At 37.6% G+C, this 25,920-nt stretch overlaps 1 protein-coding gene across 2 annotated transcripts in view; it reads left to right on the forward strand.

Moving 5' to 3' along the window:
• The first annotated feature begins 9,266 nt into the window (after positions 1-9,266).
• Positions 9,267-25,920, forward strand: part of THSD7A (thrombospondin type 1 domain containing 7A) — a 265,269-nt gene continuing 248,615 nt past the window's right edge. For both annotated transcript variants that reach the window (XM_039711276.1, XM_039711285.1), the window contains exons 1-3: positions 9,267-9,569; positions 9,992-10,092; positions 19,867-19,948. The gene's annotated coding sequence lies outside the window, so the exon portion shown is untranslated. The remainder of the gene's footprint in view (positions 9,570-9,991; positions 10,093-19,866; positions 19,949-25,920) is intronic.

The raw sequence follows: 25,920 nt of genomic DNA on the forward strand, positions 1-25,920 counted from the left end.
AAAAGCCTGTAACTGAAGTCCTAATTCCCAGAAGCTCTCAGGTACCGAAAAAAATTTCTGCTTTGATTCTGCTTCCCCTCCCTCATCCTTCTCTCTGTTTCCACTGTGCTTTTCCTGTGTCAGTGATTACTGCTCAGTTTTGGGTAGGTTAGAAGCGGAGGAGGAAGCAAGGCTTGTCCAAGTCCCATCCAGCCTAGGACTCTTGCAACCTTTTGAGTTCAGGTTATGGTGAGGTTTTTTTGGTGTCGCTTTGTTTGTTTGTTTTTGTTGTTGTTTTGGTTTTTTATTGTCTAGAAAACACCACCACTACAAAAAAATCTGAAACTCCAGCTTCTAAAGTCTTGAGCCTTACACTGGACAATAATTAAGTTTCTCAATGAGTTTATAGCTTGGAAATTAGATTTTTATTATTAGTTAGGTTATAAACATCTGTGTGGCTTATCAGCCGATATTTCTGGCCTTCAAATATGCAAATATATTTACATGAGCTGACTGAAGTGACTAGAACTGAGCTTGGGATGACAGGTGAGAGTACAGCCAGATTTTGGTCTGGAATTGGTGGAGCAAACAAAAGGATCACAGAATATTCTGAATGAGAAAGTACCCACAAGGATCATTGAGTCCTTAAGTGAATGACCAATATGGGGATTGACTCCAGAACCTTGTCATTAGCACCATGCTCTGACCTACTGAGGCAATCTCAGGGCATTTCAGACATGGCAGCAAAGAATTAATACCCTCATCAGCTCAGGAAACTTGGCTTTGAGCCTCAAGGATGAGAGGCTGTTTATTATTTACTTATGTTTTATAGATCCCTTTTTTGACACTTTTACTCCATTTTAGATAATGCTACTGATTTCAATTGTAATGCTTGTGAACAGAATTTTGTGTAGGATAAGGCAGATTAGTTACTCCTGTCTTTTCTCTTAGCTGCACCTATCCTTTCTTTACATGCTGTGACCATATTGCATTTCAAAACAAACCAGCCCAGCTCTGATCTGAATAAAATCTGAACATAAACCCAAAACCCCAGAAAATTAAAAAAAAAAACAAAACAACAAACCAAACCCAAATATTTCTATAATCAGGAAAGGAAAATTCTCTAAGGTTTCAGAAGAGAAAATTAAAAAAAAAACCAAACCAACAAACCAAACCAAACCACCAACCCCAAATATTTCTATAAACAGGAAAGGAAAATTCTCTAAGGTTTCAGAAGACCCAGTCATAAGAATAAATATTTCTATAATCAGGAAAGGAAAATTCTCTAAGGTTTCAGAAGACCCAGTCATAAGAATAGGCATGCACAGTTATTATTTTCCCCAAGGGATTTTAGAAGTTACAAACATAGCTCTGTAACCATTTCTGCTAGGCATCTTTTGCTATGACATATCTTCTGGTAATGCCTCTGTGATACCAGTTTAAAGCATGACACTTTGCACTCAGTATGACAGTAAAATATCTTTTAATACTACAGCACAAAATATTTTTATATTCTGCATAGTCTAAAAAATGTGCTAAATACTCCATATCCACATTTCCAAAATAATCCTTTATGGACCATTCTATACCATGGCAGTTTGTGGTGTATCAGTGACCAAGTCAGCTTAGACAACGTGACTTATTTTCTGAGGTATCGGAATAGTGCTCTATTGAAAAATCACAAAATTAGTATTTGTGTATGGTATGCAATATTGCAGTCTACTAGAAAATTGTCATATTTTGAAAAAAAACCCTATTATCACAGTAAAATTAATAATAAAGTACAAATGAAAAACTCACTGTGGAAAATAATTCCTGTTTGACAGATACACCATCTCTTGATTGTGTCCCTTGGAATAATGAGACATTTTCTGAACCAAAATTACAGTGATGTGTGGCCTGCATTTGGCCATTCTTGAGCAACCCAACACAGGAGAGGACATATGAAGTTTAAAATTGAAAAATATGTTTTTTATATTGTAGTGCATTAAAAAATGACCACTTCCAGTGGTCATCAACAGTCCATATGTCTTAGTGACAGGATGACATGGGTAGGTTAGAAGCTGTTGTGGAGAAAGCAAGGCTTGCCCCAAGTCCCATACAACCTGCTTTGAACCTATAACCCATAAATGTTTATGTTGTCAGAACAAATGTAATAAATTTTTATATAAAGCATGCCACTTATACAGCATCTGCATAGGCATCAGGTATTTTGTCCGCTTGAAAAAAATAATTTTTATGTCTAAAAGTTGAAAGACATTAAAGCCTACATGAACTTTTCTCACCACATCAACTCCCAGGGCCAAAGAGCATAATCGTACTCTATATAGCTCTAATAAGTGGACTGGAAAGAAAAAAGTAGTTCATTGGAAGGGCTCACTGTGTGGTGTTGCATTTCTTCTTATTGATGAACTAGTGATTTTTTGCCAGGACACTTAAGCTTGCTGCTGGGGATACATTTTTAGCTCTTTACAGGCAATGTTGGGAAAATTTTACCCTAGTCTACTTCAGCGAGAGTGCATTTTTACAGTTCCTGACTTAGCTATGAATTGTGTCCTTTTTGCCTTTGATATGGGGCCCTTTGTAGTAGATTCAAGCCTTGTTCATTCTGTCAAAATTTTAGTTATGCTATATGTCTTGAAATAAGATTATCCACATCTTTCCTAAGGGATGATGAGAGTAATGAGCAATTAGTTCACAGAGGGCCAGCTTTTCATGTAAATTTCTTCTTTCTATGTAAATTCTGCTTTCGTTAACAGAAATTGACCTTTAGTTTTCAAATTGCCAGCTCCCTGGAGTTTCTGTAGTCTCCAAACTACACTGAAAAAAGATGAGCAAAGAAAAGAGAACGTTTCAGTAAATTATCCTTTGTCATTTTAATGCTAGTGTAAACACGAAACTGGCAAAAAATTTTCTCTATTTAGTAGTTAACTAATGTTCAGAAGGTTCATTATTATTAAATAAAGGTGATATACAGCTGGTGTTTTATACAGGCATTACAAATGTAGTAAAGTTGTGCAATAAAGGTTCTTGTCAGGTTTTATAATGCTAAAGTTATTGTGCTTTTATTTAGTGTATATTGAATGTACAGTAAATAATAGAACTTCAAATTTCCATGTAAGAAATTGTGAAAGAAGTGTAGTAAGTCCAGTGCAGAGTGTGTTCCTGGAGAGTGAATCCAGGAGCAGAATGTTCTTCTCACAGTTCTTACACCTTCAGGTGAGTTAAAATACTGACATTAACTTGGGATGAAGCAATCTATTTTCTTCCCCTCGTGGAATGATGATCAGGGATATCTATCCATTGGATAAAATACATTGAAGTCTTCATTAAATTATTAAATTTCTCCAATAGTAGAGGTAGGGTAGACTTTGAGCTGTCCCATCTCTTGGCTGACAACTGACATTCCTATGAGTATCCAGCTGTGTGCCATCCTGTCCTGTTCATAGGAATGTACTCAAAATACATTGCTGGGAGAGAAAGTATGATAATAAAATTTCCTTCAACAGGCCAAATGTGCTTATTAGCATGGCAAGCACAGAGCATCACGGATACAAATTGAAGTGGATGCTCCTAACTTTATTTCCTCTTTCAATTTCTTAAAGTGTCAGTGTTGGAATGGTTCTATTAACTTCATTGATAAGAATAAAATTTTCACTGCTTGTTGTATAAAGCTTTTAGCAGCAAGGCTTGCAGGCCTTAGGCAAAATAAATTTACCTCAGAAGGTAAATCCCCTTCGGGATAAAAAAAATTAAATATTATCTCATTCTGTTCTGAAACATTTTCTTCCTACACTTACATAAATGCTGTTCTCAGATCCCAGCAGCCTCTTCGTGCACCCCATTGCTGTTCTGCCCTTTCATATTGCTTGGCAGTCTGATTTCAGGACCTTCTTTCTCCCTTTCCTGCCTGGTGTCTCCAGCCTTTCCTCCTGTCCCTACAAGGCTTTCCATATTTCTTACTCTTGATAACTGTAAGTATGTATTGCTCTGATCATTGTTGCTGGAGTTAGTGGTAGGTATAAAATATCATTATATCTTTCTTAATAGCTGATTGAAATATCAGTTTTCCCAAGGCAAGCCTTTATGGCAGGGCAGGGCTTTCCTCAATGACTGATTTATATCCCAGTACTTTCAAGTATTCAGTTTTTAGAGAATACACAAAAAATGGATTTGAAAAGAAATGTCAAAAGTCTGTTTTCATTTAAATATATTTTTATAATTATTTCTAGTAGATCAAATGTGCTGCTAACCATTCAAATGATGTCCTAGGAAAAGAAAATTCTCCAGCAGAAGCCTTTTTAAAGATGTCAATTTGTTAGGAAAACTAAGAGATGGAAGGTTTCCCAATTTGTATATTTCAGATATGACAAAAGACATTTTTGTTTCTGAGGCAAAACCAGAGGCAAAACCATTTCTATCTATAAATAGATAGAAAAATAAGCATTATTTCATGTTTCTTCTGTTTTAGGACATGTGGCCAAAATACCAAGGGAATGCCTTCAAATTGCCCTATTGCTTACATTTGTAAGGACTAGTTTGTGAATAAAAAAAGAAATTACCAGATATTTGATTCTGTGTTAGGGATAATGTTTTACATAGAGAAAGGAAAAAATACATTTATTTTGTAATAACCTGTTTTTGATTTTTAAAATAAAGCTAGGAGACAATGGTTTGGAAGAGAGCAGGTAAGTCTGAGCTGCATGTTAAACATGGACAATGTAAATCTGTCTGTGCTTCACCATTGTTTGCCTTAAATGCTTCTCAGTAATCAGGGGTGTAGTTGTGTGTGTTTGTGTCCACATGGTGCTAGAAAATCAAAGCTTTCTAGACTGAACAGAAATACCAGTTAGGGTCTGCTGTGCTGGTGATTTCTTGAGTAGACTTCTGCTCACTGGAATAACTAATTAATGTCACATAAAGCATAGGATGTGTAAAATAGTGACAACTCAGCCAATTTATCACAGCTTTGCTGAACAGAGGCAAGAGCTTACTTACTGCACTCCAATTTGTTGGATGGTTTAGTTCCTTGACTATGAACATGTATTTTCAGTTGTCAAGGGTCTAAGGGATAATTTTTTCACCATGTATTTTTTGCATGATCACAAAACTTCTGAAAGCTTTCAGAATTTCTTAACAGATTTATGAAGATATTTCTTTAAAGTCCCACAGAACACTTCAGCCAATTTCTTTTCAGTTCTCATCCTTGGTTTGCTCTAAAGGGTCTGAAAAACACCACACAAAACAAATTATGAGCCCACCTTGCAAGGCTGATATATTTGTTTAGAATGTGATGGTGGTTCTGCATCCTATCAGAATATTACATTTCAGGTATAGCTGAAGCTTGGTTCTAGTGTGAAATGAGGATTCTTTCAAACAAGAATGTCTGTATCCATGAGATGCTTAAGATTATTTACCATATATCTATTTTTTTAATAAGTTACATATAGTGTATGTGTGTAGATATAGAGAAAGAGCACATAATTTATGCAGCAAAAAAATAGAAAATAAGTTAAAATACAGAGAGTGTTCAGGGGCATACTGGTAAATGTGTCAAATAGTTTAAGATGAACACAATAAGTAGAAATCCTATCTTCTCTTTTGCTGAGATGGAGGACAAACCAGAGCTATTGTGAATGAAAGGGAAGAGTTTCAACCTAGGCTACTCTTTTTGCCTGTTGTTCCCTTTCTCAGCCTCTCTCTGTGCTACTGCCCCTGACAGCTTCAATTCATGGCCTATCTCAGAATAAGCTCCTGTGCCTTTGCACAGACCACATGCATAAAAATATTATTAGTTTTCAAATATAGCTAAGAAACTTCATCTCAGGCAAAGGTCATTATGGTCAGAGCAAAATTCTAATATTTAGGTAAGGCTTGGGAAACTCAGTCTGCTCTGTAGGTAGTGCTGATACCCTTAAAGTTACTACATGACCAACTGGTATGGCCAAATGGAAGAGAAATTATTTTGACCTTTATCTTTGCCCTTTCAAATAGAAATAGGAACTTTAGCAATAGGATGAAGTTCTACTTTGACCATTCTGATTTTTGTAGAATTTGTCATGAGTACCCCATTTATTAAGAGGGATGAATTATTTTGACTATACATTTTTAATACTCTGAGAGATAAGGGGAAATAAATCCGAAAAATAAGAGTTTTGCCTTATAATATGAAATTTGGTGCAATTAATTTAAAAAATAAATAAGGAAAGTGTAATGAATTCATGAAATGTTAATAATATTTCTGAGAGGTCTGAAGAAAAAAAGGCCAAGGTGGAGGATGTAATTGCCATCTTCAGCTACTGAGGAAGTGCTCCCAGGGCACACAGAACCACACTCTGCTCAGGTGTCCCGAGAAAGGATGAGAGGCAGCAGATCCCATCTGCAGCAAAATAAATTCTTATTAGGAAAAACAAAAGCATTCTCTACAATAAGCAATAGTCAAAATTGAAAAATTTCCCCAGAAAAGTTGGAATCCCCATTCTTGGGAATTTTTGAAACTAGGCTGGACAAGGTGCTAAGGAAGCTGATCTAGCTTTGAAGTTGTACTGCCGTGAGGATGGAGTGGAACCAGATAATCTCTCATCAACCTAAATTATATTGTTCAATTACATTGCTGATTGTAGATAGTGATATTTGTAAGTCATAGCAATGGTGTGGTTCTCCACTTAAGTGTTAGCTTTGCCCTTGTGATCTAAAAATTAAACAACTTAAACCTGATTTCCCCCTAGAGTTTGCAGCAAAATTAGGAAAGGCAATACTTGTGTGCAAGAATGTTTCTACATCACATACTGAAGTGTTTTAAAGATGATTCAGGGTAGACGGCTCAAAAAATGCAAATGCAGATTTTTAAAAAGAAGGCACATTCAATATTTGGTACTTCAGTTTCCTAAATCTAATAAAAGTCACAAGAATTTTTCTGAAATAAGCTTTTAATAGTGGATATTAAACTGGGAAGCCTGGTGTTTACATGTGAGGAGTTAACATTTGAATATTTTTTTAAACAACTCTTGTAAACTCACTGTTTTGAACAGTGATCCTGCTAATGTGATAGAACAGATGCTATTATTGGATTTATAGAGTAAGCCTGGTGTTTACATGTAAGGAGTTAACATTTGAGTATTTTTTAAACTGTTTTGAACAGTGATCCTGCTAATGTGATAGAACAGATGCTATTATTGGATTTATAGAGCAGGTTTCTGTAAAATTCTGAATGTTGCTGTAGATTGATCACATTATTGCAGGACATACAATCAAGCTTACAATTACTCAGTCATAGGTATTGGGGCTAAGCTTATATTTAGACAAGCATTTGACATATCAATCAATATGATACCATGAAAGATTTACTGAAGTTGATCATACCATAACTCATTTTTGCTATGTGAAAAAAAATAAAAATTAGAGGAGACAAATAGAAAAAGTTCTTCTCTCCACTTGGACTATTTAGATTCCAGAGAATGTCTAATGTTCCTTTAGGAGTTATGAATACAAGTTGCATCGATTCACTACTTTCCTCAAAGTGCATGACGAAAAATAAAACCTAAATAAAAAATATTTTGCTGCAGTAGTTACTGCAAAGAAAGATAAATCTACAAATCTACTGGAGATATCAAGACAAGCCTATTAACTAGCAACTTTTAATACTTATTTCAGAAAGGGCATTAAAGCAGTGCTTTCAGTACTCATTTGCCTGGCTTTGCTTCTCATCCATGTCCTGAAGAACAAGAAGTGTGAAAAGTCTAGTTTCTTTTCTAGGCTTGAAGTTTCTGACATCCAGAAAGGAAAACCAAATATTTCCATTATTTAGAAAGAGAGATGTAACAATGACTGGAAAAGCTTTTCATGATATGAAGTGGATATTCGTCTTTCTAGGATACACTCCAGGAAAATGCATGAGGTTCCGTCATTGGCTGTTTAGTAATTCCAGACATTGATGATTTACGCCAGACCTGGAGAGCGCAGTGTTTGCCTGCCATCTGTCCCAGCTAATCTCCAAATTCCATCTACAAACGTGGATGACTTACAACTTCCCTGATTAATGTCATCTATCATTTTCTTCATAACACAGAGCAATTAATCTCGGCTGGTCCCAGGGGTCCGCCGCAGTAATAGGTTTGTGGGGGGTAGAAATAACCCGCAAAAGTCTCTGTGGAAAGAACACCCTTTAACACCCTTTCCATCCTTTCCTCACCACCCACGCCACCCCCCCTTATTCTTCTTTCCTTTATTATTCTTTTTTTTGTGTGTGTTTGTGTCTTTTTCCCCCGTCTCTCGTCGCTGTCGGACACCCGTGACGGGGCACCGGCGCCAGGAGCTCGCTGGCCGTGGGGCGGGCGCGCTGCCCGCTCTCAGGCGGGGCCGGGCCCGGCTGCGCAGCTCGTACTCCCGCACCCCCGGGGCAGCGGGCAGGTGCCCGCACGGGCCGGGCGGAGGAGGACAGGCGGAGCAAGGACGCGAGGGCGGCCGCAGCTGCATTGCGGATGGAGCCGCTGGCTCCCGGGGAGGGGCGGCCGCGTGATGCCGGGGGCGGGTGAAGGCCCGCGGAAGGCAGCGTGGGCGGCGCGGGGCACCGGGGGCGCGGAGCCTCCGCCCCGCCGCGGGAGGGAGGGGAGGGAAGGGAAGGAGGGAGGGAGGGAGGTGCCGCTGCCGCCACCGCGTCCCAGCGCGGGCAGCGGAGCGGCGAGGGGCGGTGAGTGCGGCGGGCGGGCGCTGACGGCAGCCGGGGGAGCGGCGTTCTCCCGCTCCGGGGAAGGTTCTGCCCTGCCCGGGCTCGCCCTCCGCGGGCAGGGATGCGGAGCCGCCGCAGGGAGGTGCGGGCATGGGGCGGGGAGCTGCTTGCGGGCGGCCGCGGAGCCGGGTCCCACCTGCGCCCTCCGCTTCGCCCTGTCCCCGCCGCTCGGCTCGGTCGCACCGGGACCTGCCCCGCTGCCTCCTCCCCGCTTGCCCCGGCGCGGCTCTTCCCGACGTGGAGTTGCCAAGGGGCCGGGCGGGCGGCTGGGAAAACTGTTTGCTCGGGGCTCTTGTAGGTGTCACGCAGAGTTTAGCGCTCTTAGAGCGGCTGCTTGGCTGTGGATGCACTCTTGGTGGGGAGGCAAAGCAAAAAGGCGTGATGTGAAGCCATGCCTATAAAAAGTAAAAAGGCCGTCTGATGGGGTTTGCCCAGCGCCCCGTGAGCGAGCCTTTGGCCCGGGATTAAAGCTGTCGGGGTGCTTTGTGAAAGCAAATAATTGCTATTTTAAGAAAAAAAAACTAAAAACAAAAAAACCAACCCTGTCGTTTGTCAGGTTAATTTGTGCGTGTTGTAGGAGCGGGGCTGTAGTTGCGCCCTTTAAACGCTCCGAAGTCCCGCTCCGTGCCCGGGAGCGCTCAGCGCTGGCACTGACGTGCGGCTGCTGCGTTTTGTAACGGGACCAGCGAAGCTGATGTTGCAAGAGTAGCGAAGACGCATCTGTAAAGAGAGCAGAGGGCGTGGGGACAGTCTGGTACCGCGTACGGTTGGACAACTTCTGGAGCTCTCTTAACCAAAAGGAATGAGCAAGATATAATTTAAAAAGAAAATAACTCTTGTAGTAAAGGCTGTTGGCATAAAGGTAAATTCAGGTCACGGGTGTTTCCTTTTAATAATTCAGCCTAAGTGAAATGTAAATCTGTGTTATTATGGAAACAGTGGTTCTGGGTTATGAGTGTGGCTTTCTGTGTTGTATGAACTACTTTATGTCTAAAGGTTGGGAGGCTTAATTCTTAGTGAATTTTTGGATGTGGCGACATTTAACAATTTATAAATCAGCACTAGGAAGCTGCCCTGAAAAAAGTTGGTTTAGCAGACTTATACTTCATTAAAAATGTCCACTTTCTAAGCACTGACCATGTCATCCTTTAGTTTTAATACGTGTAAGATAACATATTAAAATAATTATCTGCTTATGTATAGGTCACAGGACCTATGCTGTCCTTTCCTGACTTTAGTTCTCTTTTTCCAAAGACTCTTTTGAAAAAGTAATTTTTTTTCTAGGAGGTCTCTTTGAGAGCATCTGGAAGACATTCGGGGACAAATGTTATGAAAAGTTGCTTGAGAACATCATGCTGTGCTTTGGGAGCAGGTGATTTTCTTAGGTACGAGTTGTCCATGACTTGTTCCTGTTTCAGCTGTACTGTTGGCTTTATTTTGGAATGACTCACTTTCTCCTAAGGCCATTGGTATAATAAGACAATAATTTGAAGATTTTAAGTATTTTAAAAAAAATCCTGATTTATGTGAGTGGTTAACTTTGTGAGGCCTGTTCTGACTTGAGATTCAGAAGGACTGTAGAGATGTTTCTTTTTGTTAAGTTATCAGATGTTTCATTGGTTTTATGGCACTACTCTGGCGTAATGCAGGTTTTCTGGTGAGATGATATGGGCTCTTATTCATCACTACTTTGTCTCCTTGGAAGAGGTTAAGTCCTAATATTGTCAGGAGCTTGCCTTTGTAAACTAAGGATTTTAGTGCATCTTTAGCAACTACCACATTATTTCTATGTTTTATAATTCATTTTCCTGGGTAGTACAAAATACCAGAAATTCCAGCTGTGGTTAGGCACTTGGATTCCACATTTATCTTCCCACATTGTGCATTTGATGACAAGGAGGAATAGTGGGAGGCTGACAAAGTGATAATACTCTGACATAGCACTTCTATAGGCTATATATCACACCAGTGTACCATATATTACAGCAATCATATGTAGTCTATCTGTCACAGCTGGCCATAAGAGCTGTGGGAGAGGGATCTAGGATTGCTGCAGTCAGGCCTGCCATCCAAATCCACAAGAGAACAACAAAGTCTTTATTTGGATCCTATTGAAACACTAATGTGGGCAGTAGAAAAAGAGAACTTCATTGAGTAGATTGTACTTGATACTAAAATTTTTATTGAATTAAATAATTCAAGTAGTTGAAGTAGTGAAATTCCATGCTTTCCATTCTTTGTAATTCCTTAGGTCAACATGTGTAGGGTGAATTACTTTTTCACTTATGTTTTCCTGACTGCTTTAAATTTTAAAGGTGTAAGTCATTGGTTTATCGCATTTAATTGATAGTTAATCAATATCCAAAATGTACTTGGAATGTAATCAGGAAAAGAAAGTATTTTAGTTTTTGTTTTAACAGCTGCAAAACTGTATTAAATTGATCTTTATCCAGAGCAGTCTACCTTTTCCAGTTCTGTTTCATTAGACTGACAAGTAAATGTGTAGATAATATAAAAGATAGTCTAGAATTTCTTATTTTAATAATTAAAAAAAATTCTTGCTTCTTTGTTTACTTTATTTTGTGCTTGAGACTTTTACCTGAGAGAGGTTGAAACCAGAATTGAATGTCTTGTGGAGGAGATGCAGGAAAAGATGAGCTAGAGTGCTAATATTCACATAGATCACAGGTTTCAGTCTGCTATGATGGATTGTGATGATGTAAAAGTTATTCTTCCTTTCAGAAGCAAAACTATTCATGAGCTAAATATATTCAATATCTTCTTTGAGCTGTTAGTTTATCATAAGCATAGAATGCCTGTCAGAACTGTGCCCTCAACTCAAATTACCACATACAAGGAAGGTATCCAAATAATATAAGAAGTGGTTGTCACATTTATTTCGATTCACAGTCCATGAGCAATTTTACAGTAGAGTCAATTTGCCATTTAAATTTTGGTTTCAGCAGGCCAGTTTTTCTTAATTGTGAGTATTAGACCACTTGGAAATAATTTGCACATTACAAGTAGAAAATTACTTTTGTAATATATGAGTATCCACTTTAACTTTCCTCTGGTTGGCTGATGGTGTGTGGATTTATAGGACCTTGAAATTTATGTATGAAAACCAAGTCTCTCTTCCCACAGTTGTCCTTATCTCCTCTCATGTGTATTTGGCCAAGATGTTCATATCCAAGTTGCTGAAGTTGAGGTCTTTGAATTATATTGTAATTAATTCATTAATCCTCATATTCATATATATGAATATATTACCTATATAAGATTTGTTCTGTGATAGAAATTTGGGGAAGAAATAAAGGAAATATTCATCTGGCTGGTCAAGATAAAGTAGCAGTGGGAAAAGCACAATTTAACCTTATCATGTCTGTGTAGAGAGGGTTCTGAAAGATTTGATAAATATAATAGTATAAACTCACCCTTTATGATGAAAGAAAATGTTCTGATCACTCAACTTCAAGACGAAATAACTGAAATTGGGTCAGGTGCTGTAAAGGGCTAATAGGATGGTCTGGTCATAAGGAGGTAAAAGAGGTCCTGATTCATTCGACCAAGTGAAATGAAAACTGTGTAGGACATGGACTACATCTGCAAACTCAGGAGAGCATCAACAGAAGGGAAGCAGAGGATTTTGTTAAAGAACATTGCTGTCAGGAAAACAACTTAGAACTGCCCTTGAAAAAATTGTCTTGCAGAAATTTGGAGAATATCCTCTTGTAGGAACACATGAGTTGTGAAACAGGAGTTTTGAGATGGAGTTTCTCTATTTTTCCAGAAGGCATTATGTGTGCCCAGGAGGTGTTTGCATTTAGCTTCTGTCCAAGCTTTAAATGCCATGCCATGCAGCATGCCAGTCCAGCTCTCCTTTCAGGCTCTTGATAATGAAGCTTCAGAAACTCTTCATTGTTTTTTGGTGCTTGCCAATGTTGAACCCCTCTTGAGTGATTGTTCTTCTGTGTCAGCTTTAAGCTGCTTGTTGCTCTTTAGCAGGCTAAAGCTGCATTGTGTGCAGCCTGTCTTTCTATTCTTGATTCTTTCCCCTTTGCTTCAGCAGCCCTCTGGGCTGGCTGAAGTGGGACATAAATCTCTTCTGCTCTCTCACTCCCCAGCCTGTGCTTAGGTCTGGCTCTTCCTCTGAATGGCCTTATACACTCTTATAAATTTCTTCTGAAAACACGTAATATTCAAAATGTTTTCAAATGAGAGCAGTTTTGTAAAGGAATATCCAAAAAAATGGGAAATGTAGACTCTTTAGACATTCTTCTGTCACCCTCACATACCAAGGGCAGTGAGGAAAGTGAATGTAGTAGTTTGTGGAGCTGAAGTTCTGCTAAAAATGACAGAATTTTAAAGTAAACAACAAGTTTAGAAGAGCTTTAGTCTGATGAATCTTGTTGGCTTTTTTGTCTCTCATTTTGTGTTGTGTGTAAGAGAGTGTAATTTTACTTTTGTGTAGCATGCCAGCATCTCTGGTGGAACTACTCACATTTCAGATAATAGCACAGGCTTCTATTTATCTCTCTGTTGTTCCTTAGAGATGTCTTTTGGATGAATCCATTAGCAACCATAGCAGAGTGTGTGCTGTACTCTCCCTGCTTCGAGTCAGAATGTCAAAGTTTGGGAAATGCTGCTCTGTGCCTCGGAGGGTGCTTAGGTAACCTGTGTGCTTTGGGACCACTTGTCTGTTTGGGCAGAAAAAGGTCCTAAAATTACTTCTAATGTAATTTTATTTAGTAGACAGATACTTTACATGGGTAATTTAAAGTAGATTCCAGCTGGAGAAAGATAAGTCTGATTTTCTTCCCTGGCCCAAGACCAGTGGTGGTGGTGGTAGCAGTATGGAAGTCTAAAAGTCATCAAACAGCTGAGTTGAAAACAGGGGCATGTTCACCCCAGCCAGAGTGAAAATAGCTGTGAGACTTTGTGTTTTTCTAAGCTTGATGCTTTTGTTTTGTTTGTTTGTTTGAGGAAAGAGAATAAAAGTGAGGAGAAGCTTACCCCAGATCAGTCAGTAACAATTTTGTTATTATGTTATCTGCTGCCTTAATACATGTATAATTTTTATAGTCCTACTTTGAAATTAGCCAGTAAATTAAAAGATCTAATCAGAAATCTATATTTTTTAAAAAATGAGTGTTATAGAAATATGCTTCTGGATGCTGTGAATTTTAAATTTAAATATCTTTTAATTTTTAATTGGTCAAAGTAGTTTGATTCAAAAGGCTTCTCCTGCTTTGTTTTCAGGGCAACCTAAATTATAAATGCACTATTTTATATTCCCTCCAAGTCATTAAGAGTTCAGTTTTGTCACTGAAGGGAGATGTATTCTCCCATTGACTTTAATATGTATAAGACTGGATTCCAGTAGTCCAGCAACTAAATAAGGTGATGGTGTTCCTCCAATTAGATAAATGCAAAAAAACCCCCAAAAAACAAACAAAAAAACCCCCTTAAAATAATTGGGGACAGATCAAGACATTTTGAGAAATCCACTACAGTGACAATGTGGTTATATGGATTATCAGTTGCATGTAAATCTTTGTAAGGATGATTGATAGAAATCCCAGACAGAAACAGTTGTAACAATACACCTTTTGTGGTCTCTGAAATTAATTTAATAAATGTTTTGGAGATTGACTAATACACAGATAGTGACCTTTTTGTTTCGGTCAGTGTGAAGTCAAATATATCTTGGAGATTAGTATTGATCAGAAAAGAGCCAAAATCAATCTTGGATTTTGAGGGTCATTACACTTGGAAATAGGATGCAATACTGCAAATGTTGGGTTGTGGAAGGCTTTTACAGTAATTATGGGAAAATAATCTTTTACAAAGGTACAGTGTCTAAAAAAACCAGATCAACTGCTAAAAGATCGGTTGTTTAAATAAGTAATAAATTAATTTCCTTCCAGCTTTCCTTAGGTCAAGAGATGATATCCAACAAAAAGTTGGCTTTATTACCATTAAAGCTGGTAATGAAGTTCCCTTTTGCTTCAGTGCTGGAGGGATTTTGCCCTCCCTGTTTGGAAACCATAAACTGGTGTTTAGGAGAAGGTTACTCTATGTTTGTTTAGGAAAGGTTACCCTTTGTTTGTTCAGAGAGTTTTTTGTTTGCCTTTTTTTTTTTAATGTGGTAAATTCTTTTCTGTCTTGACTCTTTTCCTTAGATGTTTTGGTGAAACTTAATTTGTGTAGTTGGAGAAGTAAAAGTGGAAGAAGTAAATTACAATACGGGGTACCTTTGGAATATTGCATAGCAAGTATTATAAATTTTAATGAAGGGGAACTAGTGCTGCTTGCTATATTAGAAACCTTTGAACAAAACTTTTTATTTTTGTCTTCAATAGATTTTTGGGGGTGATTTTGTCTGGTATAAAGTCTCTGGCCTCTGTAGCTCATATAAAAATAACCTGGTGGAAATTTTCAAGGATATAACCAGAGAGTTTTCAACAGAAGTGAGTCTGTGAAGATCTGAATTGACTGAAATGTCTATCCTGTATTAAGTGAATTAGTGAAAATGGTATTTTGTAGAAGATTCCTCTGTAAAAGATAAAGTTTTCCCCCTTATTTTCAGAATGTGTTAAAAAATGAAGGTTATTTTGTTTATTTTCTGCACAGAAGTCATCTTCTGATACAACTTTTTCTGCAGAGAGCACTGGATGACATTCTCCACAATTAATTGCTACAACTGCATTGATATCTGTGATTATATTTGGGCTGTCACCTAGGCTTATATATTGAAGTCTCAAAAAATATATGTAAGCTGATAGATGATGCATTTATATTTATTTTAAAATGGATACATATTTCTAATCTTAATGATGCGTTTGAATGGAAATAGGAATCTGTGTCCATTTGCATGTTTCAGGGACCATGTACCATTGCCCTTGAAAATGAAAGCCCTATATAAATGCAAGCTATTGATATTGGAAGTGATCTTCAAAGCTGCTTCATTTAAAGATATTTAACTATTAATAATGAGCTACATTCCAGATACATTAGTTCATATTCTGAGAGATCAAAGTGCCAAGATTATAGATAGCACTTCTCAGGCTGTAAAAGTCCTTTTACCAGAGCAGCTCTTCTTATCAGTGGACTTGTCTTGAATTTCTCATAATAGTTATCCTCAGAGAAAATCTGTGGTGGGTATATTAAGAAATTTGCCTTATTTGTACCTGAAATAAGACTTTGAAATGTATTAGCAGAAATCTAGAGAGGACTAATATATGCCATCTTTTGCTGCAATGATATTTCCTTTGGATTTAAAGGCTAAGCCAAAAATGACAAGAAATCACTAGAAACCCCTATAAGTGATTTTCAGAATAATATTGCTTAATAATCAGAATTAAGGTATTTTTTAAAATATCTCAGAAAATGGGACTTTTAGTGTAGAAATATTGTTCTTCTTACTGAAATATTTTGGATGAAATTTGCAAGAAGATTATTTTACAATGGACATTGCCACATGGGATAGTGTATGGGTCAGTTTTGCTAAGTAGAGAATGTTGGTCCCCAGCTGCTGCCTATTCCTTTGTTTCAAGTACTAATAAGAGAAAATACTAGAATTGAGTTAAAGAATTTTAATTGTTTAGGTTGTCAAAAGAAGGAATTAGTACAGTGATTATATTTTAATAGTAAATTTATATATTCTGATTTTTGACGTTTTTATTTTCCTTCAATGAAACTAATGGATAATGATCCATTAGAAAAAATAGTGATTTTTTTCTGTTGTGCTCAACCTTTATATTAATACTTGCTTACCCTAGCAATTATTAAATAAAACACATAAAGCAGTAATCTACCTTGAGCTGACTAGTGAGCCCCAAATGCCTGTGAGTTCTGCACATCAATCTTCTCCGTGTATGGAATTCAAATGCTAATATATTTAATATGTGAGGGAGACCTTTAATACAGAAAAAAAAAATATATTGGAAAGTGATGCAGCCACCTGATTAATTTATTTAGTTAGTTTTGAAGGGCCCACTCAAAATGGGTCAGGCTTGCACTGTTTGACTAGCTGACTTTGAGAAAGTTTGGAGGCAGTAGGTAACTTGACCTATATTTTTAAACTGGGACTTCAGAAACTGGGCTGAAGAAAGAATCTTGCAAAGTTCTTTCTATGCATGGAAATGTTGAGGTTTGGACACTAACTTAATCTTGTTCTAAGGAGTCATATATTAAATGTGCATGTGAGTTAGAGGCTGCTTTATTTCCTCATCTGAGAGTTTTAAGTGAAGTTCATTATAATTTTATCTGTGTAGGAGCAGAGGAGGCTCAAGTTACATTTAGCCAGGCATGTGTCTATTAAAAAGGTATTGTATGTCTGAAAAGCGGTTCCTTCTGATTTGTAATGTTTTGTTGCCTTTTTCAGTAATGGAATTGATCATTTTAGAAGTAAAACTTTATTTAAAAAAAAAAGATTAAGAATGTTACAGAACTGATACTGTGTTGCAAAGTGCTACTGTTTTGATTGGTGTCACAAGTCTCCAATAGTGTTTTGCTGGAGCTCTGCCTCCAGCTGTGTTAATATGCTACAGTTTCTCAGAAAACACATCACAGAAAAACATCACGTTTTGCTTATTGTGCTATTACCTGTTCATCACAGAAGACACATTGTCTGTTTTTGAGTTGGAAAGATTTATGGAAATTTCAGTCTGTTCTTAATTAAAACTCCCCTGTTAATAGCATTAGTAAAACCGTGACATTGGGGATGCCTGCTAGTGTTGTGACTTGGTGTATTGATTTTTTAACTACTGTCTCTACTTTTCCCAAGTGGAAAGATGGCCACAAGAATACAAAAAAATTTGAGAAAGAAGAGGTATTTACCCTTAGTTACTGCAGTTTTTCTTTTGCTAATCTAGATTGTCGTCTTTTAGTTTTTCCAGATCTTTCAAAATCCTCCACAAAGTCCCAGTAGCTCTTATTTGCTAAGATTTCTGTATAAAATAATGGCCTATCATCTGTTTTTCTTATATAGGAGACACCTGTAGTGTTCAAATAGATTTACACTTGGACTTTTTGTCACTGACTGCCACTAGCATTCTGTTGTAATTCAGTATTTTACGTGCTGACTTAGTGAGGCTTTACAAGTTTCCCATGAGCACGTGCAAGGATCACTTGAAAACTGAGGAAGGTGGGTGCAGAAATCATGCAGCACACAGAAAATGATGGCATGATCTGATCAGCTGATACCAAAGACACTGTAAAACTTTACATGGGGTCCTTTTAGACCAGTTTTATATTCTCTTCACACCATTTCCAATATGTTAAATCATGCTGCTTTCTAGCCAAACATCTTCCAAGGAACAGATTGTAACAAATGTAGTTTTGTGGGTGTGTGTTAGAATAATGTAGTGGTTTTCAGATAGTTTTGCCTGCCCCATTTAAGTTTTTGGGAACACTTGGAACTGTCACTTTTTTCTTCAGTTTTCCAAAAGAAGCTTGTCAAGACATGAAGAGAGCACCTTAACTCTGTCAGGATGGCAGCAGATTTGGTGACCTAGCTGCTTAGTGAACTTGCAGATTCATTTGAAACAAACTTATTTGGGGGAAAGAGCAAGTATTACATAGGGTTTTTTTACATAGTTTTGCTACAATCAACTTTCTAGTGTCAAATCTTTGTATCAGAGTAGAATTTTTATTCATGGGTGGCAGTGGTATTACATGCCTCCCATCTGAATGCTGCAGGGTCTTTGTGTATGCTTGCGGCATACATGTAATAAAGTACTACTGATGAAACAAAAGCCCTTTCCTGTTTTTTTTTCTCGCAATTGCTAAATAAGAAGTACCGACAATGAAGACTAGCAATGCTTACTTTAATCATGTGAAAGAAAAATCAAGCTATTCAACTGAAGTAATTAGAACATTTTTGTTGCTTTAGTTCTGTGATTTTCTTTTTTTTTTTTGTTAATAATTTTTTTCTGTGTAATACTGTGGTTAGCCCTACAAGCAGTTTCCTAATGTAATATCTTTTTATGGGCTGAAGCACAGTTTAAGCATGGCAGAAAATTGCAATTCAGTGCATGTGGCATGGGAAGAGTGACTTTGGGTAAAATCAATTTGTGAGGCATTTTAAAAATTAACTTCTGTCATTTTTGTTTGCTTCTTCCTCATGAACAAAGGAGACTTTCTTTTGGAAATATAAATGGAAATGTATGCTAATGAGTAGAAAATTCCTTCATGTACTCCAAAAGAGGGTTACAATACCAAGAAGAACCAAGAATGTGGTTTCAAGCTTCATCAGCTGAAGGATGCTGTTTGAAAAAAATTCTGCCTCAGGTCACAGCTAAAACATTTATTTAACTAGTCTCATTATAAAGCGTTATAGACTTCCAAGAGAAATTAATAATTCAGAAGGACATCTGTTAGTAAATAATTTAAATAACCATTTTTAAGCTAACAGTCATTAGTTACCTGTGTAATATTTCTGAAGAACAGTTCTCCAATTGGAAAGAATATGTGACAAGATTACAAGAAGAGAATAATTTGACAGTCTTCAATAGATGAAACACATTCATAGTATTTAATGATTTATGCTTTACTGCCTTCTGTAATCCTCATTTTAACCATTTGACCTTCAGAGTATATTGTGATAATGAATTGCACAAAACTAAAGCTTCTGTAAAAAACCTGTTACTTGCATTTGAGAATTGTCAGTAATTTTATTAAATGGCCTCTAGTTTGTGAGCCTCAATTTGTCTTTCATACCTTTGATTTTATGGACCTCTGATCTAGCCACGCTGTGTGCATTTCTCTTTGATGATGAAAGATACTTTTTTAATATAAAAGTCACAGCATAATCTTTAAACATCCATGTTGTTATGCCCTAATGTCTTTTCTAGTTCTTCTCTGTAATGGTGTAAAACAAAAACAATCAGAATTCAAGCTACTTTTATAAAGTCATATTTTGAGGATTCTTGGTTTGCTGTCAAAATATTTTCCAATTAAATCTCCTCCCACTCTGTCCCATTGCCAAAATGAATAGATTTTTCTCTGCTGCTGGACAACAAGGAGGCATTTTCAGATTGCTGTTCTTGATGACTCTAAAATGCCATTTTTTATTAACTGGTATAGAGCCCATCTCTGTTTATATTTGACTGGGGTTGTGTGTTGTATTTTTGTAATGTATCACTTTATGTTTATAGGCAGTGGATTTCACCTGTAATTCAACTTTCCACACTTGTGTGAAAGCCTTCTGCAACTTTGGTCATTCTGAATTATTAGGAGGTATGTTTTTCTTTCATTACCAATTTTTGAACAGTTAACTTTTCTTCACTTACATATGGAAGTGTAAATGTCTCTATATACAGATAGAAGAAATATATTTTAGAGATCATATATCCATATTATATATTTATACTTATGTGATTATTTGTAATGAATGAATAGCTTTCCTTTGTAAATGCAATATATACTCTTATTCCTGTGTAATTTCTGTCTTGTGTTCTTTGTGCTGCTGTTACACACACATGCAGTAGATACTCATGACTGGTCTATTTATGTTGGATAAAATACCATTTTACACAGACACGTATGTATATGCACATACATGAATTCATATACTCCCATGTTTGATTTTATCATCAGTGTAAAAGCACATGTTTATTGTTAGCTTTACTGGTAATTTTCATATGTACTGCTTAATCCTGACACCTCTAGTTTTGTAAAATTGTCAGAGACAATTCCTAATTTTGTAGCCATTTTTTCTATCAAAATTATATCAGTGTTGCATGAGTGCCCCCAAATCTAAAACTTACATAGAAATGCTTAAAAATAGCAGCTGGCCTCATAACTAATTTTCAATAATCCCACATCTTCAATGTGGATTCACCTGAAGACAGTAATTTTTTTTGGGGGGGGGCAGGGGAGGGCCTGGAATATAAAACCAAATTATTTTTATGAAATTTAAACTTTGTAAAGCTCTGGCTCTGTGGTTTTAACTTTTGCTGCAGTGAGGTGGAACAATTGTGATTTAGAAACTATTCACTGTAATTTTGAAAGTGTTTGGAAATAGGTGTCTGGTAGAGAAGTTCCACAACTGGAAAATATCACTGAAGCCCAATCTGGGAAGATCAGTGGCATTTCATTCCACCTGTCTCTTGTTGTTCTCTCTACAATTTCTGTGACTGGATCTCCCCAAGATACACCAGCAAAGCCAGAGGTGTTTATGCCTTCTTGAAGCAGTACAGGAACGGTATAAGGGCCAGCAATATCTGCATGTGTGCACTCATCACAGGTGCCAGCACTGCCATGGAAGCAGTGTTCGGAGGCAGGGGGGTTGCTGAAGATTTGGGGGTGTTCTGTGGGGGTGTTTCTCAGTCTGGCATGCCCTGCACTTATGCAGCAGAGCAAGAGGGACTCGCTGGCAGCTGTGTGCTGTCCCTGCCTGTGGTCAAGGGGAGGCTCAGAGCCAGGGCAGAGCTTGTGCTGTGAAGGGTTATGGTCTGAAGTGGTTTGTTGTCTGTATGCAATATTAATGCTGCTTTATGTCACACCTGGAGCCTGTCAGACACTGAGAGGGCTCTACTGAGGGTGTTCCGTGTGGTTACTTCTTACTGTGTTTGGATGTGCTTCCACACTAGGAGTCCATAAGCTCATTTAAAATATGGCTCTTAGCCCGTGGTGGATAAGGACATCCTAGTTTGTTGTTTTTCCTGCAGTTGAGTGTGTCAAAGAGCCTCTGTTTGTTGAGTAAACTCAGCAAAGAGTTCAGCTGTGTCTGAACAACAGTATTAAGGAATATCAGGCTCTCCAAACAATCCAGAAAGGATTATACCAATTTTTTTTTCCAGCTGAGCTAAAAGGCTGTTTATTTATTTAACAAAATAAATAAAATTGAAGGAAAACCATTACCTCCTTGCTTAAATAAACTTGGAGAGTTTTTTAAAATGTGTTTGAAATCTGGATGTCACATTTAAATCTAATTAGACTTGGAAAGATGTATGGTGAGATTGAGCCAATGTCTCCCAGTCAGCCTTGCACTGCAGTGCTTCCAGCAGAAAGTTGTTGCAATGAGAAGCAGAGTTTGGATGAATTTCTTTTGCTGTTTTGGTTTTAATTTTATTTATTTTGGGTTTTGTGGGTTTTGTTTTGTTATTTCTTTTCTTCAGAGAAGTGCTTCTTAAATACTATTTATATGCTGTGACCTCCTTTGTAATATTGATTATAATTAATGTTGAATTAGGGTGCATCTGCATTTAATTTTGGAAAGGATGAGCTAGAAGGCATTGCTTAAGATTGTAATTGTACTTTGTTTTCCTGGTAAGATGTGTTGATTCTTGTTAGGAGAAGAACCAAATATTTGCATGTGTCTTGAAATGGTCCTGTTTAATGGATGTGAGTGCTTTTATCTGAGTTCCAGTTTAAGCAGTGATGGCAAGGCTTAGTCTGAAGATTTTTGATAACAGTAGGAATTCATGTGGGAATTATCTTTTCTTGGTTTAATCTTGCCTGTCAGCTATGAAGAGTTGTGCCTTGTGGTTTGCTGTTTATTAATTAGATTTAGTCTGGTAAGCACAGGATGGAAAGTTACTCTTGTAGGCCAAGTCAAAACCTCAGAGGGCTGCGGCCATTTCTTACCCTGGCCTCAGAAGGAGCCAGGATAAGCAAGAAATGTTGCCTGTCTTCTGTGATGCTATTTTTTCTATAACTCCTAATCTGAAAGCAAAATTGCTGGAAAAAGTAAACAAATTCATATGAACTTTAGTTTCTCTTGTCCAAGAATCTGATTTATGAGAGAATATTTTTTGTTTATTGGCGTTAGAAAGAACCAAAATAATTAAGACAGAGGATGACTGTGTTTTGCTGTGAGAGATAATTAAAAACTAAACCCATGATTAAAATTTAGTATTTGTTAAATTATATTCAGTTGGGTTGGTAAGAAGAGGAAAGATCTAGCATTTTTATTCCTTTTTTCCTTTTAAGTTGGAAATTATTTTCTTGTATGGATGGGCAATTTTCTGCAAGAGGTGGTTGTTTCCCTGCATTATATACCATATCTGCTGAAACAGACTTGCTTTTCTGTGTGCTTCTGCTTCTTCTAGCTTTACAAAAATAAGTACACTACTTGAAGGTATAAGGTGACACACCTTGGGGTCCTTGCTGCATAGGATTAACATCCACCTTCACTTTAAGTCAACCAGAAGTTGTACAGAAAATGCTGTACTCTGGATGAGACCTGAACTAGTTTCCATTAGTAAATTATTCTTGTTACAGGTTTTCTCTGGTTTAATACAAAATAGGATTAAAACCTGCTGAACTTTAATCCTGTTATAACATTTTGTTACCTCATGAGCTTAGCTGACTCCAAGTTAAGTATTCTGTGACACGTTTGCCAAATTTGTCCATGGCTGGTATCTCTCAGGGGCCCTTTGCACCACTGGTCCCCCTTCAGCTCCTTGCTGTGAAAAATGTTACATTTTCTTGGTTGCTCTAAATCATAATGTCTTGATTTTAGTGTTTTGGCTGTACTGTTGCTCATGGCACTGCAAGAAGTTTCTGGGGCAGCACATTACTCACGAGCCCTGTGTTGGAAAGCCCTGATCTTCTCCAGTAGTGCCACTCCCCCACTGCTGCAGGACAGAGCTGGCTGATGCAGGGACCCTTGCTTCAGCTTCAAGGGGCCAAGCAGTGGCCAGAGCTGCACTTGTATCAAAGCTCAGTCACCTGAGCAGTGCAGAGACACCTCTGGCAGCTTCTGCACCCGCTGTTGCTCACAGGCACTTGAGGACGCTCACAAGAGTGATCTGTGTGTTTATGGTGCAAAGCAGTGTCTGTGCTGTGGCCGTGCTGTCCTCCCTGCAGCTGCCTCAGGTGGGGACCAGGACCCTTCAGGGCTGCCTGTGCCCCTGTGGCTGGCAGAGATCTCAGTGCCCTTTAATTGGCATCCCTCATCTCCTCATGCCTGCAGTGCACAGCACGTCCCCCTGCAGTACCACGCTGCCTGGGACTTGTGCTGGCCTGCTGACATGGACCCTGTCCCTCTGGGGGTCCTATCAGCAGTGCTGTCCTCAGGATTGTTTTCCAAGACATAGTTATCGGTTTAATTTGTTTAAAATTTGCCATAAGGAGAAATAGGCTGTGAGGTCTTTCTTCCTGGGAGGAATTTGCACCAGGCAAAACCTGTCACAGAGCATTTGCTGCACACTATCACACTGTGCTGCTAAGAAAAAGAGCAAGTGAAACTAAAATAGTTTATGTTGCTGTTAAAATTTCACTCCATTATTCTGTATCTTTTGTGTCCTTTTAGGATTCTTTAGGAACAAGGCTGGTTGCTGCTTTAAATCCTGAAATCTCAGGTCTCTGACAGCTTTGTCTCTGCTGTAGATAATTTTGTTGTTGCATAAAATGATGAATTTCAATGGGGAGTAAGAAAAAAAGGGGCTCTCAGCCTATGGAGAACCTTTCCCACAGAGTGGGAAGCCATAGAGTAGATGGATTTAATATACCAGAGTGAACTTACTGACCCTGATAAAGACTTTTTCTGAGCCTTTGAAGTCATCTTTATGATATGATCAGTTTTAATACTTGCTGGTGGTTATGCAAATTTAGAGATTGAAATAATGCATATTATAAGATCTAGAGCCACTGTATCTCATACTTTTGACTAGATCTGGCATGAGAGAAAGTTTGCCTACTTGGACTTTCTAGAAGCACTGTTTGTCTGCTATGCGCTGACTAGAGCTAACTGTCTTTAGTTTTCCCCTGGAATCTCTTAAATCCATTATTGAATCAGTGCTGGGGAAAGAATGCTACTTCATAACACAGAGAATATGTATTTGTTCTAAAGGGTAAATATGTGGTTTTAAAACTGTCTCTTTTTGAAGACTTTTCATCTACTATTTAGTAGTCAATGTAAAATTAATAACTAAAATTTATTTCGTTTGAATGGACATAATGCCAAAAGAGTAACATAAACAACCAGTTATTGGTGTTTTATAGGAGAATCAGGAGAGAGAAGATCTGTAAGGCTTGGGATTTTTTTTGTTTTTTTTCTTTTCAAAAAGAAAGATGGTATGCACCTTAGGCACCTTAGTGTGTGTTAAACTGCCACCTGATCTAACCCTATCACTGTTTTCAGTAAAGCAACTTCATAATTTGAAAATATTATAAATTATTAATAGTGATTACTTTGTGCTCACTTCTGGGTTCTGCAAGGATTCGTCACCAAAAACATCCCAGTACAGCAGTACTCTTTATCAATTCCATGTCTGAAGTTCTGTTTTATATTTTTTAATGTGTTTTTCATTAAAAACTCATATTTTATTAGAATAATCAGACAATCTTAAAAGCATTTCAATTATTGGCTGTTGAAATACTGACTTTTTAAATATAATTGTGTGTATTGCTGATCTATCTGTGACATTTTCAGAATCAGTGTCACACTGAGTACAGATCTGGGGTCATCTTTTTTTAGTTGGCTGGTTTTGTTTTAAAAGCACCATTAGCTTTGTCATTTTACGTTGTTTTTCTTTGTAAATGTTTCGACCTTTCCTTTGTTAAGCCAACACCCGGGAAATCTGTTGGCATTTTAAATATTTTGGGATGCATGCTTTCTGTTTCTGAAGATGTAAAAATCTTGTACAAATGGTCATTATTTAATAACTTGTTTTTTAGTAACTAGAACATAATAATCACTGTAAAACACTGATGTATCATTCTTCTTCCTTTATATGCAGGAGAGATATCTTTTGAACTCTTCTGCCTTGTCTCCTAATGAAAACTTTATCAAAAGATAAAAGCTTTTAACTCTGAACTCATTGCTTGGTAACTTAGGTGTGCCTTTTATTTAACTGCGAGAGTGTGTGGATTTGTGAAAGGTGTTGCATTCATGACCAGACTAACCAGGAGAGTTTTAACCATAGCCTTAAGAATTCCAGTTTGGTTGGGTGTAGTTTTATTTTTTTGGGGTTTTTTTTGTTTTGTTTGTTTGTTTTTTCTTTCTTTCTTTTTTTTTTGTGAAGCTTGATCCAAAGATTCGTGTTTAAGTGTAAATTGAACCACAATTCATTTTCTCAAGTCTAGCTATGTTGGTAAATTGGGTTTCGTTCAAAATTGGAATATAGAAACAGTAATGTTGAAGTGTTTTAGGATCTGCTCTGTGAATTCTCTTTGAGGTGATTAGAACAGACAGCTCCTGGCCCTGAAATCAACACAACTAGAGAAGGGATTTTGGTTACTGAGAAATGTCACAGCAGTAG

This window comes from Passer montanus, unplaced genomic scaffold, assembly GCF_014805655.1.
Source record: "Passer montanus isolate IOZ18808 unplaced genomic scaffold, ASM1480565v1 scaffold10, whole genome shotgun sequence".
Lineage (NCBI taxonomy): Eukaryota > Metazoa > Chordata > Aves > Passeriformes > Passeridae > Passer > Passer montanus.